The following is a 7500-nucleotide window of genomic DNA, read 5'->3' on the forward strand; positions in this document are numbered from 1 at the left end:
CCAGGGTGGACAAGGATGACCATTGGTCTTCCTTCCCATTGATCGACGCGCGATGTGGGCGGCATCGGCGCGATCTTGCACAACTTTCGTTCTCTTGATTAGGTTCTCTCTCGCTCGAGGCCAGTGTTTAAATATGTTCTAGTGGGTCTTTACCTTCGCCCATGTGTCACACACTTTACGCGTTCGATGGCTGCCATTGGGAGTGTGCGCACAGGTACGAAGGCCACTGGCCTACGGTCGCGCACGCTCAATATCGTAGTATAGACACACCTCTCTCGCGGGTCTAATTGGCGTGCGCGGCCCCCAAAAGGTAACATAGCAGTTTGTTCTGCTGATACCGTGTTTCTCTATCTCTCTAAACAACTCACACAACAACATATATGTATTGATCGGTAATGATCCTTCCGCAGGTTCACCTACGGAAACCTTGTTACGACTTTTACTTCCTCTAAATCATCAAGTTCGGTCAACTTCGGCCATGCCAGCTGCAGCTCACGAAGGAACCGCGGAAGGTGTGCCTCCAGAGACCTCACTAAATAATCCATCGGTAGTAGCGACGGGCGGTGTGTACAAAGGGCAGGGACGTAATCAGCGCTAGCTAATGACTAGCACTTACTAGAAATTCCAGGTTCATGGGGACCGTTGCAGTCCCCAATCCCAACTAAATGAGCATTTGGGTGATTTCCCGTTCCTCTCGGAATGGGGGCGCCAATTGGCGAGAACACGCTGCTGCTCACATTGTAGCACGCGTGCAGCCCAGAACATCTAAGGGCATCACGGACCTGTTATCGCTCATTCTCACCTTGCTAAACACAAGTTGTCCCGCTAAGCAGGGCAAACGTGGCCGACGACCGCCCGTGAAGGGGCCGCCGGCCTTGACGTCAGGTGCGCCCGGAGGTGCACTGCTGACAGCGTTCTAGTTAGCTTGTTTGAGTCGCGTTCGTTATCGGAATTAACCAGACAAATCATTCCACGAACTAAGAACGGCCATGCACCACTACCCTTAAATTTGAGAAAGAGCTCTCAATCTGTCTTACCTCGATAAGTTCGGACCTGGTAAATTTTCCCGTGTTGAGTCAAATTAAGCCGCAAGCTCCACTTCGTTTTTTTTTTTTTTTTAAGAAATGCAGGTTTTATTGTACAAAAATACCTTATAAACCTACCCTCTTGACGTAGGACGTCGCCCGCCAGGGATTTTGTCCTACGTCGTTGCGAACCCTTTCGGATATCTCTTCGCGATTTATTTATTCAATTTTCCGTATCTTAATCCGCATTTTAAAGGCGTACACATACTGAGTCCACGTGACTCTCTCTTTCTTCCCCTCTCGGAGATCTCAAGAAGTCAACCCGACATCTATCGATCTGACCATTCCGCCTCGCTGGCGGCAGCCTCCTCCGCGGGTGTCCATCGTCGGCCTGCAGCCAAAGCACGACGGCGCCTTTCGTTTTCGCGTCTGTTCCGCCGAGACCTTATCAGGTCCGCCTCCGTAGGCGCGGTCCGACGGCGGCGCGTCGTCGAGGGTCCCTCAGCCTGGACCCGAGCTCGCCATGCGCGCTGCATGAATAGACGCCGCTCATGGCGAATTCTAACCGTTTCAGGGGAAGGTGGTCCCCCTCTGCTACGCCTAGGTATGGGAGGAGGAGCTAGGCCCGCTCGCTCCGCCTCTACTGCCGTCCGCAGTATCTCGTCATCTCGGGCGGCCAGTGCTGCTGCGACGTCCGCAGCCAGTCGCACTCGCGCCCGATCCTCCGCTCTGCCGCGAAGCCGTCGGTTGCGGGCAGATCGCTGACGCACTGCTCGCGCCTCGTTCACGCGCCGCGTGATGTCTTCGATGATGACGTCGTCCATCTCCTCACCGAAGAGTGCGGCCACACTTTCGAGGACCACTTCCTCGTCCTCGGCGAAAGCCGCTTCCGTTCGACCATTGGTGAGCGCTTCCTCATCGCGCCACAGCTGTTGAAGCACTGTGGTGATGGTCTTTGCTGCTTTCTGAATGCGGTCCCACCACTCCGCACTCTCCAGCAGCTTCTCTGCGATGTTGTTAAGCTGGACCGACTCGGGTGTCCCCCAGCCCAGCAGCTCACGTCGGATCTCCTCAAACACGGGGCACTCGAACAAGACGTGGGCCACCGACTCGACCGACCCCACGCACCGTGGACACTCCGGAGACGAAGCGAAGCCGCAGACGTGCAGGTACTCCCGGAAGAATCCGTGTCCGGAGAGCACCTGCGAAAGGTGGAAGTCCACCTTCCCGTGCTTTCGTCCCGTCCACCGGTGCAGGTCGGGAATCAGACTGTGTGCCCACGTCTGATAGCGGCTGGCCGATGGTGTTGCCGCCGCACGGTCCCAGGCGTCCTGCCATTGCATCATCGTGGCTGCTCGCTCCGCCGCTCGTACCTCCTTCCTGCTGGCGCCAGGCTCGACCAGCAGCCTGCTATGGCACCTTGCGTCCTCGTTGACGACCAGCCAGTACGGCACCAAACCAGCCATCACCACTGACACCTCGTAGGATACCGAGCGGAACGAACTCGATACCCCACGTGCCAGTGGCTTCTGGACCTGGGCCAGTCGTCTTCGGCACCACTGCATGTCTGTCGCCTTAGCCCAGATGGGCGAGGCGTACCGGATCACCGACTCAGCGACTCCTGCCAGCAACCGCCGCTTGGCCACCTGGGGGCCGCTGTGGTTCCTCATCACCGAGGTAACCGCCGCCACCGCACGGAGGGCCTTGTCCGCGGCCGCTTCCACGTGCGGTTTCCACGAGAGTTTCTCGTGGAGTTGTACCCCCAGGTAGCGTATCGATCGCTTTGACGTGCAGACCACTTCGCCGACGCGCACAGGAATTTCCAAACGTCCTCGACGCAGACTCGATATCAGTACCACCTCGGTTTTGTGGGGGGCGAGACTGAGGTGCCGTGCCTCAAGCCACCCCATCACCGCCTCAATCGCAGCCTCCGCAACGGACGCCGACTCCTCGGGTGTGCAGCCCTCGGCCAGGATGGCGATGTCATCGGCAAAGCCGACGATGGTGGCCCCTTCAGGGAGCTGGATCCGCAGAACGCCGTCGTACATAACGTTCCACAGAGTCGGGCCAAGGATTGACCCCTGTGGAACGCCTGCCGTCACCCGACGTGACACCGGGCCGTCATGGGTGTCATACACCAGCTCCCTGTCGGTGAAATAGTCGCGGAGCAGGAGTTGCAGCTGCGCTGGAACCTCCTTCTCACGCAGGGCCATCGCTATCGCCTGCCAGCTGGCGGTGTTAAAGGCGTTTCTGACGTCCAACGCCACAACCAGCAGACAGCGCTTATCCCGGTTGTTAGTCCGTCCGTAGGACATCGCGCGCTCGCCTGCTTCCACCACCAGCTGGATCGCCTGCAGGGTGCTCCGCTGCTTCCGGAAACCGAACTGGTTCTCGGCCAGCCGAGGTGCCTCCGGATCCTCCAGGTGCTCGTTGAGTCTGTCCAGCGTAGTCCTCTCGAAGACCTTCGCCGGGTTGTCGATCAAGCAGATCGGGCGGCAGGACGAGGCTTCGCCCGGCGGCTTACCCGGCTTAGGCAACAGCACCAGCTTCTGCCTTTTCCATTCGCGTGGTATTTCGCCGGTGTCCAAGCAGCGCTGGTAGACACCAGCGAATGGCTCCGGATACTTCCGGATGGCAGCCGTTACCGCAGCGTTCGGTACTCCATCGAGGCCAGGCGCCTTCCGCGGATGCAGCTCGCTCGCTATCGCCTGGAGCTCCGCGCAGCTGATCGGACGGACCGGAGTGTCCCCTTCCGAAGGCGTGACGTCCGGCCACTCGACCGGGGGATGCTCCGGAAACAGCTCCTCGACGATCCGCTGCAACACCGCTGGATCGCGTTCACGCGCCGTCCAGCTGCCCCGAAACCGAAGAAGCACTTGCCGGAACCACTGTCCCGTCTCATCTGCAGCCAGGGCCTGCAGCCACTCATCGAACTGGCGCTGCTTGCTGGCCTTAATTGCCACCCTTAAGGCAGCACGCGCCTCCTGATGTTCCTCTGAAGCCAGTTCGGCGGACGTCTCGTCGAGGGCCAATGACTGTCGCTCCCGAGCCAACCGGCAGCGCTCGGTCAGCTCCTCGATATCCGGAGTCCACCAATATGTGTTGCAGTTCCTCCTCTGCTGCTGCGACTGCCCAATCCTCGCCATGGTAGCGTCGCAGGCCTCCGTAAGCACCATCCCCAGGCTTGCCGCATCGGTCACCCGATCGGCAAAACGGGTCGCCTCAAGTGCCAGCTCGAAAGTACGGGGGCAAAACTGGCGAGTTCGCCAGCGAGTACCCGCCTCCCGTACTTCGACACCTTCCTGCTGATGAATGCCCCGTCCGGGCCGCTGACCTGCACGATGCTGTTGCCCGACCGCAAACCGAATATAGCGGTGGTCGCTATAGGAGTAGCGGTCTAGCGTCCGCCAGGAGCTGATGTCCTCCGCTGCTCCATCCGATCGGCAGAGCGTTGGACTCGCGAAGGCGACGTCCACTCTGCTGGGCCGAGCCACACCGTTCCCCAGGAATGTCGGCTCCGTGCCGCGGTTGAGGACCTCCAATCCTAGGCTGGTAACCGTCTGAAGGAGCGCCTCACCCTTAAGGTTGGCCCGCTCGCTCCCCCAGGCCCCATGCCACGCGTTGAAGTCGCCAGCTATCAGCACGCAAGGGTGGCCTCGCGCAAGTACCTCCAGCCGGTCCATCTGCTGCTCGAACTCCGGGAGGCCGATCGATGGCGGAATATAGCAGCAGATGACAACGATGCCCGCCACCTCGGCAGCTACGATGCCCGGATGCTGCACGCTCCTCACCCGCTGTATGGGAAACCGTTGGCCACTGGTGACGATCGCGGCCTTCAGTGCGTCGTCGGATGCCCAGTTCCCATTGTTGGCCGGCACAGCATAGAGCTCCGTGATGAGCATCACGTCTGCTCCCTCCTCCCTCATCCGCTGGAGCGCAAGATCCTGAGCGCTCCTGCTCTTACCGATATTTATCTGGAGCACTTCTATCATCATCGTGTGGCTGCAGCTTTGCACGAAGCTGCGGCAATCGAGTGCGGGCCGCCACACTTCAAACAGCGAGCCTCGCCAGTGCAGCTCGCTGCCTTGTGGCCTTCCGCGCCACACCGGATACACGCTTTGCTGCGGTCCTCTCCCGAGCACTGCCCGGCGAAGTGGCCGCGCTCCAAACATCGGAAGCACCGCTTCTCCTCCAGCGACGCTTTCGGGACCTCCCACACCCAACAGGAGGTGTGTCCTAGGAGCAGGCGCTTCCCAGCCAGATGCTCCGCATCCGACCGGGGCAGACGAACGCGAGCACGCTTCGTGCCGTCTCGCCGCTCCCACATGTCGAAGGTGGCCTCGGAATGCTCCTTGCCGAGAGCCGTCAACACCGCCCGACGCAGCTGGTCCTCGCTCGCCAAGGAGTCGATGTTTGTTATAATCACCATCGACATCTCCGTACGCACGGTCGCCGCACCCTTGTCTCCGATGGCTTGCCGGATACGCTGGCACAGCTCGGCGCTGTCGGCATCACGGCTCAGCGGCAGCCGCAAGGTGTCTTTCGGCGTTCGCTTGCCGACGCCGATCTTCTCCTGCATGCCGTCGAGATGCGAGCTCGTACGAATCGCCCTATACATGTCGAGGTAGCTGACGCCCTCCGCTGGCATCACCTCGATGGTGTCGGGCCGCTTCCGCGACTTCTTCACTGCAGCTGGCATCGTGCGTGGCTGCTGCTTACTCTGCTTTCGCAGCAACTGGCCCTGCAAATGCCACTGTTGTTGTTGTTGCTGGGGCTGCCCAGCCGAACGCTGTCCGCTCTGATGTTGCTGCGGACGTTGCTGCTGTTGCCGCTGCGGCTGCTGCCGTTGCGGGAGCTGCGGCCACTGCTGCTGATGCTGCTGAGCCGGCTGCTGGCGTGCCGGCTTACGGCGCACCACCTCGGCCCAGGAGCCGCCTTCCTGGTCCGGAGACGGCACCACCGTAGCCGTCACCGCACCCTCTCGCTGTTGTGCCAGCTGCTGCTGCTGCTGCTGCTGCTGTTGCTGCTGCGACTGCGCAACAACCAGTTGCGTAAGAAGCCCAGAGACCATCTCCCGCTCCTTACGGTTCTCCTCTCGCAGATGGAGCACCTCCTGGCGATGGCACTCCTGCATCGCCGCGAGGTCTTTCCGGTATTGCTCAGCTTGCTCCGTCAGCTGAACACGGAGGAGGGATAGCTCGTCCTCCAGACGCTCGATGAGCCTCTCCATCGTGGCTCCTTTCGCAGCCGTGGCCGTGCCAACGCCACTCGTGCGAGCAACACCGCTCGTGGCTGCGGTCTGCCCTTCCGGCACTCTGCTGAGCATCACTACCGGTTTCGAGCCCACCGGTGCTCGGCTATCGGTCGATCCCGACCGTGATCGTAGGTTCCTACTGGTGGACATCATCGCCAAAAGGAAGGAAGATTCCGCGCTTTAAGCTGGTTTTACTCCCCCTCAAGGAGGGACGCCAGCAGCGGACTGCCACGAGGATCGACGGAGAGGTTTTTCCGCCCGGGCGAGGTGAGGGAAGATGGTAGAAGAACGGGGGGTTGCGCGATGGACTCGTCCCGCCGAGCCGCTTCTTCTGATACCCCACTTGCCGGGGTGGCGATGAAGTTTTCCTCGGAAAAATCGCGAAAAACCGCTTCCTGGGTGGTTTTTCCGCTCTAGGGGGGTGGGGGTGGGTGGTATGGTGGTGGGATGGGGTTTTCCCGACTCCCCTCTTGAAAACTCGTCGTTTGATACCCCGCACGACGGTATCAGGGCGAAAATTTTCTTCTTCGGAAAAACGCTTTTCCGCCCGTATCTCTCTGGATGTTGCGAAAATCGCTTTTCCGGCGACGGTTTTGGAAGTAATAATTCACCCCGCAACTTTCTTCCAAACACCCGGGAGCTCTACCTCCGCTCCTTGGCCGGGAAAATCGCCAAAAACCGCTTCCTGGGTGGTTTTTCCGCCCTAGGGGGGTGGGAGTGGGTGGTATGGTAGTGGGGGGGTATTTTCCCGACTCCTCTCTTGAAAACTCGTCGTTTGATACCCCGCACGACGGTATCAGGGCGAAAATTTTCTTCTTCGGAAAAACGCTTTTCCGCCCGTATCTCTCTGGATGTTGCGAAAATCGCTTTTCCGGCGATGGTTTTCGATGTGAAAATTCACCCCGCAACTTTCTTCCAAACACCCGGGAGCTCTACCTCCGCTCCTTGGCCGGGAAAATCGCGGAAAACCACTTTTCGCGGGGGTTTTCCGGGGCTGGGCGGCGGGTGGGTGGTGCTAGGGGGGGGAAACCGCGTTTCCCCCACTCCTCTTTCCGAGACGCGTCGTTAGACACCCCACACGATGGTATTGGGCCGAATATGTCACACACACACAAATCTCACACACACGTAAAGAGCGGTGAAATTTCGTCCGGGAGTGCCCCTCCGGGAGCGCTAGCGCTCCAGCAGGGGGGTGATTCGTCCGGAAGTTTTTTCCTCGCT

At 59.9% G+C, this 7500-nt stretch overlaps 1 protein-coding gene across 1 annotated transcript in view; it reads left to right on the top strand.

Annotated features, from left to right (window-relative positions):
• The window catches only part of LOC128309014 (adenylate cyclase, terminal-differentiation specific-like), a gene marked incomplete at its 3' end in the record, with an annotated part of 135086 nt that overhangs the window by 21409 nt on the left and 106177 nt on the right, over positions 1-7500 (top strand). The window lies entirely within an intron of this gene.

The sequence above is a fragment of the Anopheles moucheti genome, assembly GCF_943734755.1.
Source record: "Anopheles moucheti chromosome X unlocalized genomic scaffold, idAnoMoucSN_F20_07 X_unloc_8, whole genome shotgun sequence".
Lineage (NCBI taxonomy): Eukaryota > Metazoa > Arthropoda > Insecta > Diptera > Culicidae > Anopheles > Anopheles moucheti.